This window comes from Ovis canadensis, chromosome 4 (assembly GCF_042477335.2).
Source record: "Ovis canadensis isolate MfBH-ARS-UI-01 breed Bighorn chromosome 4, ARS-UI_OviCan_v2, whole genome shotgun sequence".
NCBI lineage: Eukaryota > Metazoa > Chordata > Mammalia > Artiodactyla > Bovidae > Ovis > Ovis canadensis.
In genome coordinates, this window is record NC_091248.1 from 90980343 (window position 1) to 90993659 (window position 13317).

The 13317-nt window shown below is 42.1% G+C and overlaps 1 long non-coding RNA gene across 1 annotated transcript; it reads right to left on the bottom strand.

The window, feature by feature from the left end:
• Positions 1 to 11375: 11375 nt before the first annotated feature.
• On the bottom strand, positions 11376 to 12241 carry LOC138439714 (uncharacterized). The gene is made up of 2 exons (XR_011256801.1): positions 12041 to 12241; positions 11376 to 11512 (listed from the first exon to the last, which is right to left on the bottom strand). It is a non-coding gene; the product is annotated as an uncharacterized lncRNA (long non-coding RNA).
• Positions 12242 to 13317: the final 1076 nt, after the last annotated feature.

Sequence of the window (13317 nt, forward strand, 5' to 3'; positions counted from 1 at the left end):
CTGAGGTTATTGATATTTCTCCCGGCAATCTGATTCCAGCTTGTGCTTCATCTAGCCTGGCATTTGGCATAATGTACTCTGCATATAAGTTAAATAAGCAGGGTGACAACATACAGCCTTGAGGTACTCCTTTTCCTATTTGGAACCAGTCTGTTCTTCCATGTCCAGTTCTCATTGTTGCTTCTTGACCTGCATACAGATTTCTCAGGAGGCAGGTCAGGTGGTCTGGTATTCCCATCTCTTTCAGAATTTTCCACAATTTGTTGTGATCCACACAGTAAAGGCTTTGGCATAGTCAATAAAACAGAAGTAAGTGTTTTTCTGGAACTCTCTTGCTTTTTTGATGATCCAGCAGATGTTGGCAATTTGATCTGTGGTTCCTCTGCCTTTTCTAAAACCAGCTTGAACATCTGGAAGCTCATGGTTCACATACTCTTGAAGCCTGGCTTGGGGAATTTTGAGCACTACTTTGCTAGCATGTGAGATGAGTGCAATTGTGTGGTAGTTTGAGCATTCTTTGGCATTGCTTTTCTTTGGGATTGGAATGAAAACTGACCTTTTCCAGTCCTGTGGCCACTGCTGAGTTTTCCAAATTTGCTGGTATATTGAGGGCAACACTTTCACAGCATCATCTTTTAGGAGTTGAAATAGCTCAACAGGAATTCCATCACCTCCACTAGCTTTGTTTGTAGTGATGCTTCCTAAGGCCCACTTGACTTCACATTCCAGGATGTCTGGCTCAAGGTAAGTGATCACACCATCATGATTATCTGGGTCATGAAGATTTTTTTTTTTTTGTATAGTTCTTCTGTGTATTCTTTCCACCTTTTCTTAATATCTTCTGCTTCTGTTAGGTTCATACCATTTCTGTCTTTTATTGTGCCCATCTTTGCATGACATATTCCCTTGGTATCTCTAATTTTCTTGAAGAGATCTCTAGTCTTTCCCATTCTATTATTTTTCTCTATTTCTTTGCATTGATCACTGAGGAGGGCTTTCTTATCTTTCCATGCTATTCCTTGGAATTCTGCATTCAAATGAAAGTATCTTTCCATTTCTCCTTTGGTTTTAGCTTCTCTTCTTTTCTCAGCTATTTGTAAGGCCTCCTCAGACAACCATTTTGCCTTTTTGCATTTCTTTTTCTTGGGAATGGTCTTGATCCCTGCCCCCTGTAAAATATCACAAACCTCTGTCCATAGTTCATCAGGCACTCTGCCTATCAGATCTAATCCCTTGAATCTGTTTGTCACTTCCACTGTATAATCACAAGGGATTTGATTTAGGCCATCCTGAATGATCTAGCATTTTCCCTACTTTCTTTGATTTCAGTCTGAATTTGGCAATAAGAGTTCATGATCTGATCCACAGTCAGCTCCTGGTCTTATATTTGCTGACTGTATAGAGCTTCTCCATCTTTGACTGCAAAGAACGTAATCAATCTGATTTCGGTATTGATCATCTGGTGAGGTCCATGTGTAGAGTCTTCTCTTATGTTGTTGGAAGAGGGTGTTTGCTATGACCAGTGCATTTTCTTGGAAAAGCTCTGTTAGCTTTTGTTTGCCCTCCTTCATTTTGTACTCCAAGGCCAAATTTGCCTGTTGCTCCAGGTATCTCTTGATACTTCCTGCTTTTACATTCCCGTCCCCTATAATGAAAAAGATATCTTTTGGGGGTGTTAGTTCTAGAAGGGAGTTCTTTAGGCTAAGATAAAAAGGCTCTAAACAGTAACTCAATTATATACAGAGAAATAAAGGGTGCTGGTTAAAAACACTACATAGGTATTAGAAAGCACAATACAAAAATACTTTTGTTAATAACTGTGTTTTTTCAGTTTTAAAAATAACTGCATAAAGTCATAATTATATGAACTCTGTTGATGGGTTTGTTAAGATGTCTTTCATATGTCAATAATAATACAAAGAAAGAGAGATTAAACAGATATACATTAGAGCATAACTTTTGTATACTCTTTAAGTTACTATTAATTTCAAATACTAATCAAACTCGATTAAAGTTAAGAATTCAACTGTGATCCAAATCAACCACCAGGAAAATAACTCAAGAAAATAATTCAACATTTTTAGAAAAGCAACAGCAAGAAAAATTAAAAGGTGCACTAGAAAATATTTATTTATCACAAAAGAAGGTAGGATTCAAACAAACAATAAAGGAAGAAAAAAGACATAATACATACAGAAAACGTGGCAAAATTAAATCCTACCTAACCTACAAGGACCTGCTATGCAGCACATGGACCTCTGCTCAATGTTATGTGGGAGCCTGGATGGGAGGGGAGTTTGGGGGAGAATGGACACATGTATATGTATGGCTGAGTCCTTTCACTGCTCCCTTGAAACTATCACAACATTGTCTATGCCTATATCTCAATACAAAATTTTAAAAAAAATTTTTAATTAAATCCTATCTTCAGTATTATCATTCAATGTTAATAGATGAAACTCACTAGTCAAAAAGCAAAGATTGGCAGGATGGATTTTTCAGATGATTCAATTATCTGCTGTATAAGAGATACATGTTAGACTGAAAGACATAAAGGGGATGAAAACCAAAGGATAAGGGAATATGCACCACACAATCAATAATCGAAAGAAAACTAGAGTACCAACATGAATAGATTTTAAGACAAAAATTTTCACTGGAAACAAGAGCATTTTTAGTGATAAAAGCATCAATCCATCAGAAGATGTAACAATTATAATACATATACACCTAAAAACAGTCTCAAGATGATGAAGCAAAACCTAGAGCAATGAAGGCAGAAAGACAATCCAACAGCAACCATTGGCAACTTCGACACCCCACTTTCAAGAATGAAGAAAACAACTAGTCAGAATAGCAACAAGAGAATAGACTATAGACTTGACAGGCATATATGGAGCACTCCACCCACCAACCGGAGAAGGCAATGGCACCCCACTCCAGTGCTCTTGCCTGGGAAATCCCATGGAGGGAGGAGCCTGGTAGGCTGCAGTCCATGGGGTCGCTAAGAGTCAGGCACGATTGAGCCACTTCACTTTCGCTTTCCACTTTCACGCATTGGAGAAGGAAATGGCAACCTACTCCAGTATTCTTGCCTGGAGAATCCCAGAGACAGAGGAGCCTAGTGGGCTGCCGTCTATGGGGTCGCACAGAGTCGGACACGACTGAAGCGACTTAGCAGCAGCAGCAGCAGCAGCCACCCACCAACAGCGATTATACATTCTTCTCAAGGGCACATGGAATATTCCCCAAGACAAAGGCCATGAAACAAGCATCAAAAAATTTAAAAGGAATTAAATCATACCAAGTATGTTCTCAACCACAGTGAAATTAAATTAGAAATCAGTAAAAGAAGGAAATTTGGAAAATTCACAGATGTATGGGGATTAAATAACCCATTCCTAAACAACCAATGGTTCAAAAAGAAATCACAAAGGAAATTAGAAAAGACTTTGAGATGAATAAAAAATGAAAACAACATACCAAAACTAATGGCAAACAGTGAAGTATTTAGAAGGAAATTCAGTAGGAAGGAAATTTAGCAGAAGCAAAAATATATTTAGAAAGAAATTTATTCCTGATTTGTTTTTATTTTATATACATTATATTTTGGCTTTTATTTACCTTTCAGGAATTTCAGAAATTAAAAAGCTTTTCAGTATTCTACTAGTGAATAACTTTCATTTTTAAAATATTTGAAACTATATTTATCATACCAGTTCTTATTCAGGATGAGAGGCAGAGGAAAATATCTTTCCCATTATATTAAGAAAATTTAATTATACATTATTGGAGAAGGAAATGGCAACCCACTCCGGTATTCTTGCCTGGGAAATTCCATAGACAGAGCCTGGCTACAGTCCATGGGGTTGCAAGAGTCTGACATGACTTAACAACTAAACCACCACTATCAATCATACTTATATGCTCTGGGAATAATATGAGAAATTAAGGATATTTTTCCAAGTCCTTAATTTCAAAATGTATTAGTATATGTATAGAATTTTAGACCACCATTAATGTTTCTCTATTACATAATTTCTATTTTCAAAACACATTTTTAAAATTTGTTTTAACTTCAATAACTTCTAATACTTAACCTCAATTATTGTATTTTCTGCAGTGTTGAATTTGCTCTGCACTGCTTCATTCATTTGTTTAGGATCTCAACTCATCTTCCCTTATTTTAGGTGAATCCATCTTACAGCTTATTTTAATTTTTTTCTTGAATCTACTAAGAACTTTAACTTGAAAAACTCTAATATTTCACCCAGTTTTTTTTAATGAGTTTATTTTTATGGAACATCTCCTCTACACTAAAGTGCTTTCTCTGTTTTTAACAGAGAAAGTGGTGACTTCCTCTGTTGGTTCATGTCTAGAAATGTAGTTCCAAGCTTGATATCAAGTAGAAGACACAGAGTTAGAGAGTGGCGGGAGGCCCTGCCCAGGCCTGATGAACAAGAAGGGGGCTCTGCCAGCCGCCTGTTTGATGGATCTTCTACTCCAGGTGGCCTTGGGCCTGATATGTGGCTCAGCTAACCACCGCACCCACACTGAGAAGGTTTAGGAGAAAGGATAGGAATGTTTCTCCTGCCCCCACGCAGGCTGTTCTGGTGTGGATGAGAAGCTATGTCAGTTTCAGTCTCATGCCACATGCCGTGTCCTCACCTGAAATCACTGAAGTGACCTTGCTCCTGCTATCCTGTGCTCAGTCATGTCCGGCTCTTTGCGACCCCATGGACTATAACCCCCCAGGATCCTCTGTCCGTGGAATTTTCCACGCAAGAATACTGGGGTGGGCTTCCATTTCCTCCTCCAGGGGATCTTCCTGACCCCAGGGATTGAATCCGGGTCTCTTCTGCCTCTGCACTGGCAAGTGGATTCTTTACCACTGCCACTTGGGAAACCCGCGAAATGACTTGAGTATGTACAAATTCACCCCTGCTTTATATTTGGCAGATTCATTTTTGTGAAATATTGAAAAAACAGATTTGGCGTTCATTCTATTGTCACTACTCTGTGTAGAAGAAAAGGGAGGTGGAGCCTGATATAGGCATTAAATCTACTTCCAATGAAACAAAAGCTGCATATACATTCTGACGTGCTATTTCATAACATCCACAAATGCAACTGCAACTAATTCTATTTATTGTCATGTGTCTAAGCATATGAGCTCTAAACACTCTACTTGAATTAATTCATGTGATTCCCCATGGAAACCCACCAACATGAGTACTGCTATTATCTCCATTCCACAGAAAAAATTGAGGCTTAGCAAGGTTAAGTAAGTTTCCTAAAGTTTAGATGAGCCAACATCTAAACTCAGGCAATTTGGATCCAATGCTTATGCTCTGAACCATTGACTGTTAATGAATCCTTGACCACAAAATGGATGAAAGTGAAGTTGCTCTCTGAGTAGTTCCGTGTCCTCTAACAGGGATGAAACAGCCTTGTATACCAGTTTTATTTAGTTATTTCCCCCAAAGCCCAGAAAACTGCAAAACCAATCATCACACCTCTCCTATTAGTGCAGGGCTATCTTGCCAATCCTCCTGCCTTTCTTCTCAAGGTGGGTATTTGATCACTATATGATAGCTGAAGAAGCTGAGACTCAAACACTTTGAGTCTCATAGTCTTCCTCATGTTCACCTCCAGTCTCAATTCTCTTTACCACCTCCCAAAAACTGTTTTATAGGATTGTATATCCTAGGGAGCAAGAAAAAGTGATTGAATACTGTTATTTTCTCAATCTTGATGGGGGCCTTATGTGAACAGAAGATACATACAGGATATAAGAGAAAGGAGAGTGCACCAGAACCTAGGACACCTGGAAGGAGGAAAGCCTCACTGGGTAACTTCTGTCCTCCAGATTTTCATGTTTAATTTATAAAATCTGAGGGCTCATGTATGTGAACTGTAACGTCCCCTCTAGATGCGGCCTTTTTGGATGGCATGCATAAGACAAGGAAAGACATTTCGTAATATTTTTGTTCATGTTTTCACTTCCTCTTTGTAAACTAGGAGGGCTTCCCTGGTGGCTCAATGGTAAAGAAACCACCTGCCAATTCAGGGAGATGCAGGTTCAATCCCTGTTTCAGGAAGATCCCCTGAAGAAGGAGGCGGCAAGCCACTCCACTATGCTTGCCTGGGAAATCCCATGGACAGAGGAGCCTGGTGGGCTGTAGTCCATGGGGGTCACAAAAGAGTCCGACATGACTTAGTACTAAACAACAACAATGTGAACTAGACAGATCCATGTGAATGAAAACCTGATACAAACTGTTCCCTAGTGTGTGTGTCCCCATATGCCCCCACAGCCCCCGTGGCCCAGAGGGCCTTCAGACCCTCCTCCCTTTGTTTCTGGCCGGTCATTTAATCAAGTTTATTTTAAGTTGCCATTTGGGCCTCACTACATATTTTCCAAAGTCTTTGAAGCCATGAGTCCATTCATTAAGAGTTGCAGCTCCAATTAAACTTTGAAAAGACTCTACTGAGAAAGGGTCCATATATAATTGGATTGAGCATTACTAGAAAGAGAATTCCCAGAAGGACAGCTCAAGATGTAATATGAAGCGAATGTTAACACTCCACACACGAGCTCAAGTTAAAGGACATGTTTCCTTTTTCAAATCAATAGAAACCATATTTTGCCTTTAGGGATACATAAATGGCATTTTGCATACTTATTCAATTGGATAATTTCAAACAGTTGTGATACGAGGTAGTCTGTAACAGAAACTCAAGTTTTAGCCATACATTATGACATTAAAATAAAAGTACAATGATTTTTAAATTACATTTAAAGGAAAATATAATTAATTTAAAGTAATAATAAAGTAGTTAAAGGAATAGGCTCTGTTGTTTCATGCTAAGCTTATAAATGAAGATGAAAGCCCATGACTCAAGTCCTCCAGGCCCTACTGCCCATAGAATGAGAATAAGATTGTCCTAAATGTTCCACTCGTGTGTTGTAAGGAACACATGAGTGATGTTTAAGAATATGCTTTACGATTTTCCGGTGGATGGAGCTGGGAACGGCAGTATGAGTTCTTGTTTAAGCTGTGCCCAGACAGGGTGCCTGACCCTGAGAAGGCCATGACACCTCACTCTACACTAATTTCCCCCTTGGGAATGAGCATAAAGGTCTAAACCATCCTTAAAACTCTTCCCTCTTTAAAGTGCCATTCAAGGCAAAGTCCCTTCCTCTTACTTTAAGATGAGAATATTTATTAGTTAACATGATGGCTCATTTTGATGTGTCAACTTGACTGGGCTAAGGAATGCCCAGATAATTGTTTAAATATTATTTCTGGATGTGTCAATGAGGGTATTTCTAGAAGAGATCAGTGTTTGAATCAGTAGACCTAGTAATGCAGGTGGTTCTGCCCATTGTGGATGGCATCACCCACATTTGAGGGGCTGAACAGAACAGGAAGACAGAGGAAGACTGAGTTCACCCTCTGCCTGACTAGATGAGCTGGGGCATTGATCCCTTGCCCTCAGCACTCCTGGTTCTCAGACTTCAGACCTGGACAGGAATCTACTCACTCTCAGGCTTTCAAACTGCATCACTGGCTTTCCTGGGTCTCCAGCTTATAAAGGGCAGATCAAGGGACTCCTCAGCCTCCATAATTAACTACAGGAGCCAATTCCTCATAGTCTCTTTCTCTCTCTCTCTTATAGGGGGTATCACAAGGTTGGCCAGCTGCAACAAGATGATCAGATGCCCAGGGACACTTCATGAGGACAGATGTGGATTTCAAGTTTCCTCTGTGCATGAGGATGAACAAAAAGACTGGGTAATGGATAAAAAGCTGGGGGTGAGCTGCTCCTCACTGAGTTAGGGTAGTGCCAGCCCCACCGAAACACTGCCCCAGTACCCAAGCCAAGAGCCAAGGGAACCTGCAGGGAAGAACACTGCTGACCAGCCTCAGGCTTCTGTCACTTGGCATTTCCTACAGCTTACTGGGAGTTAGGGCAAGGTCACTTCTGCCCACTCCTCACTGCCTTTTTCTCATTCAGTGTTGAAAGATAAACTGAAGCATATGAAAATTCCCAAGCGTTTATCTGAGCATGCATCCATTCCAAATGGCAGCACCAGACCAAAGGTGGTTACAACCATCCCCCAAGAGAAGCTGGGGAGATGTTTCACAGAGATGAGGAAGCATCACAGATGATTTGACTGGTGATGGCTTACGCAAGTGCCTTATTTGGGACAGCCTTGGTGGCTATGTATGATCAGCTGTCCATTCTTCCTAGAGTCAGTACATGGCTCCAGCTTAAGTTGCTGTTGCTTGCACGATACCACGATATCAGACCCACCCTGTCTAGTGGCTCTTCCCTTAATTACTGCAAGAGCCATGGCCTCAGGCACTGTGCTGCACAAGCCTAGCTTTTGTTGCCAGGAAGCAGCTCTGCTTCACGTTCTTCCATCATCACAGGAGAAAGTGCTTTTGTTCCTTCCCAAACTGGTTTCCCTTTGGACCTGGAAAATGGCTCCCACCTCACAATCACCACGTTTGAAACACTGTATGGCTAAGGCATCTCCTTCTAATTTACAACAATCAAAAATATTGACCCCAGCAGTTCTTCAACATCATGGAAACTTGGCTTCCCAGGTGGCACCAGTGGTGAAGAATCTGCCTGCCAAGGCAGGAGACGAGAGAGACATGGTTTCGATCCCTGGCTCAGGAAGATCCCCTGGAATAGGAAATGGCAACCCACTCCAGTATTCTGGCCTGGAAAATTCCCTGGACAGAGCTACCTGGTGGGCTACAGTCCATGGGGCTGCAGAGAGTCGGGTGTGACTGAGCAAAGTGACTAAGCACTAAGCACTAATTTTTAATTACTCGCATTTCCTGCTGTGTGTCCGGCAGTGTGGGAAATGCTTGAATTGTTTCATTTAAGCTTCTGAATACTCCTGCTGGTAGACAGCATCGTCATCCCTGTGTCAGCCTGCGTCCCTCTGCTCCTTCCACGCATCAGGCAACACTTATATCTTCACTCTTTTACTCTCGTCTCATTCTTTTCCTAGAAAGGGGCTCAGGCTTATTTTCTGCCTGAAAGTGAGAAAACATATGCCAGCCCAGGCACACAGAGGGACTGGGGAGGCTGGGGCAGAGCCGGCTGGGAGCCAGGGAGCAGGGAAGGATGCAGTGAGGAGTTCCTGGGGGTCCTAGAAAGATGAAAGCTCTGAGTATTTTACCAAAATAGAGCAAGCCAAGAGAAGCTGAGTTCTAGAACCAAGACGTAGGTGAGATTGAGTGTGACAAATAGGACCTGACTCCTTTCCCACCGCTGTGTCGGGAGCAGGTTGACCCTACAGTAGGTACGGAGCAGCTGCAGCCTGGAAGAGGGGAGCAGACAGAAGGGCTCCAGCCATGAGGGATTCCTGCTCTCAGGCAGGCCCCACACACCTCCTTTCCTTCTTTTCCTCCCCACCACCACCCCCCACCCTGCCTACCTCACAGGATCTCAGCTGTGCAAACTTTGCTGTCCCCCTGCTGCCCAGAAAGAAGACATCTTTCTTGTTTTTAGAACTAGGATAATCTAAAAGTGGAATCACTTCTGGTTCCTTCCTTACAGACTTAGTCAGTGTGCTCACATGCATTCGCACATATACATACACACGTGCACATACACATATTCACACCTATCCATGCATGCGTATACATGAACGTGCATGTGTATACACGAATGTGCGTGTGTATACACAAGTGCACGTATGTGTGCGTGTATGAGCACACGTGTGAATATGTACATATATGTGAGTGCATTGTGCATATACACAAGATCACATTGACATGTACGTGTATTTGTGTGCATATATGTGTGTTCTCTCACAGCAGAGATGCCATATATTGGGTAACAACTACATGCAGTTACCATGTGAGATCACCTAGGCACATTCTCACTAAGTCCTTATAAGCTTATATCCTCCTCATTTTATGAGGAAAAGAGATTCTGGGAGGAATGCCCTTGCTCAGTGTCAAGTAGCCAGAAACATCCAAAGCAAGCTAGGGCAGCCATTGTGATTCTCTGAGGCTTGGCTGTTTCTCAGGCTTCTCAGGCTTCTCAGCAGGCCTCAGCCTTCCTCTGGACCTAACTCAGCTGCAGGCCCTGGAGGAAGGAACACAGCCCTCTGCAGATGTCCAGGAAGAGAGAGGAGGAAGGAGAAAGGTGGGATGGAGATGGATTTGGGTGAGTTACTTCAGAAGGGCCACTGGGGGTCTCTGGGGGTGACAGGCTGAGCCTTCCTTACTGTTCACTTCCTTACAGCTCACTCTTCCTTACTGGACTGGTCTCATTTACACATTTTCCATCCCTATATGAAGAAGCTACCATCTAGTCCCTAAAAAGAGAGCGACACCATCTATTCATCCAGAAGCACTACCAAGTCCCTGGCTGACAGCCCTGCAAACATGATTCTGAAGAATAAAAATGAAATGCTCCAATTCAAGCCATGACAGTGATATGGCCCCCACTGCCCTCTGCTCTTTCTTGGTGTGCGGTCTGTCAGCCCTCACTCATCAGGCAGAGAAGGGTGGCTCCAGTCCCCACGTCTGGCCTCAGTGTCTTTCAAGTTCATTCAACTCCATGAGCACTTTTCCCTTTATGTTTTAGTCACCCTGGTGATTTCAGATGTTGTGCTATATATTACTGTATGGAAATGTCATCTCTCATGAAGCTGGAGAGTAAAGCCCCAGAGCCATGCCAAGGTCAGGTTGGAGGTATTGCTCTGGAGTTTGTAGACTTGGATGATGGAGGAGCCTTGGACCTAATCTTGGATTGCTTCCTGAAAGAACTGCGGGGCGGTGCCTGGATGGGCTGCTGTGCAGACGCTCTCAGGTGCCACATGCACTCAGTGTGGAAGCCAGCCCTGACCTGATGCTGGTACTCGGGGATGGATTATGGAATCTGAGCTTCAGGGATGCAGACACAGAAGAATGAAGCCTGGAGAATATTTTCTTGGCATGGTCTCTGGCAACTTGAAATGGGCTTTACTGCAGAAGAAATTTCCAAAGAAAATAAAGTATAATCAACTAAATGGTTGAAGTCTCTCCAGTGGAAAATGGTAGCAGTTTGGGCTCCAACTGGCAAAGCCAGTATAAAATGTGGCTGCTATTAATAGCAGGTAGAACCCTATCAAACTAAGATGGTGATCTTTTTATTTCTTCTACTCACCAGGAAAAGCCAGGGAATATCCAATACTACTGAAAAATCATTCTGATGCCACATATCAACAGATTTCGTAGTCAATTAAATACCTCAGGTACCAAAAGGGATCAACCAAGCTCTTAACTTGTGTGTGTGTGTGTGTGTGTGTGTGTGTGTGTGTGTGTGTGATATCAATCAAACCACTCAAAGAGACAATGTTATCTCCCCAAGGTAACATGGGAAACAGATCTTTACTAACTGCAGGCCCAGCATCAGCAGAGTACACTCATGGCAGACAACAACTCAAGTGTGTATCTTTTGCCTTTGGGTAGGTTGATGGCAGGTGGAGATGTAGCTGTCCAAGAACAAAGTGGAAATGTCAAATTGCAAGCCTCGGAGGGCATCACTAACCCTTCCTCCTCTCTTTCCTTTAGCCTCTAATGGCCCCACTCAACTGCATTCAGAGACTGTAAATTATAAACCCTTGATATATGTTTCATAACCAGATAAAATCTTATTTTAATGTGCAAGTTTTCTTCATTTGTTCATTCATTTCATCACCCTTTATGGAAAACTCGCACTGAGCCAAGCACCCTACTAGATGTTAAGGGAAAAAGTGAAAAAAGCATGAGTGCTTATCCTGATTCAACAGAGGTCTTATAAAGAAAACCATAATGTTCTATCTAGACATATACACATGTGTGTGTATGCACAGACATATCCAATATATATCTAGGTTTTTATGTATATGAATGGTGTATCTGTGCACACACTCACACACGCACATACACACCCCAAATGGCGAATTGTAAGAAATTTTGCTCAAACTTCACTCTTTTGTGACATCCCCTTCCCTTGATGAAAGCCCACCACAGTTTCCCACCTCCACTGATGGAGCTCTTGGGTGAAGAAGTTGGAGACTGGCACCCACAGCCTCTTCACTGAGAACAGTCTTCCACTCAGCAAAGCACATCTTACGAGACCTCTGGTTCACATCGTCTTTGAACAGAAATGATCTGTTCAAGAATGGAAAAATGAATCCAGTCTCTCCACGGGACGTCTTGTGTTTTACACTCTAACAGGCACCTGGTCCTGTGGAAGGAGTGCGGAGTTCTCAGTTTAACAGAGCTACATCAAATAATTTTCTGCTGGTTTCATTTACTGAACGTGATTGTAGCACATGCTTATGAGACTCAAAAATAATCTATGAAAATCTGCTAGAACATTTCTAACATTATTGTCAAGTCTGGTTATAAAAAGTAATTGAGTAATTTTAACAACCATGTGATTTTTAAAATGATGTATTCTGTAAGCACTGGGAAATGCCTTTTCAAGTGTTTTTCAAAAGATAGAAATCATAAAATGAAATCTTGCATATTGCCAAAGTAGCAAAGTTTAAATGGAAAACAAACAGAAGAAATGTTTCACCCATATCCCACTGGGGATCACAGAGGTCTGATTGGGAGAGCTGAATGCTGCTCCCATCTCTTTCTGGTGATGGACCTGGAGCAAGTGGTCTACTTTGAGCCTCTGTGTGCTCAGCTGTGGAAGACAGTTGGTGCTAGCTCCTGGCTCAAAGGTTATTACTAGGACTACAAATAGGAGGGGGAAAGGTCATCAGAGTGAGCACCACAAGCATATGGTTTCAGTAAAAGGTGGTTGTCATGATGGTAGATGGCAAATATTTGCAGGCTCTCTGAGAGGAGTCAGCTGTAGAGAAACAGGAATTTCCTAGGAAGACTCACAGAAGGCAGTGGGGGTGAATGCGGGTGTCCTGGGGCATCAGGCAGGATATAACCTGTGTGTCTACCTAACTTACCATTCAGACTTGATTCCTCCATAAGAAACAGTTAATGATGGATGAACCTAGAGTCTGTTATACAGAGTGAAGTGAGTCAGAAAGAAAAAAAAATATTGTATATTAGCACATATATATGGAATCTAGGAAAATGGCAGTGATGAACCTACAGCGTAGGTTGATGAACCTGGAGGGGAGCAATGGAGATGCAGACATAGATAACAGACGTATGGACACAGCCAGGAAAGGAGACGGTGAGACAAATTGAGAGAGGAGCATTGAAACATGTACAGTGCCATGTGTAAAATAAATAGCCAGTAAGAGTTTGCCATGTGATGCAGGAAGCTCAGCAGGGTGCTCTG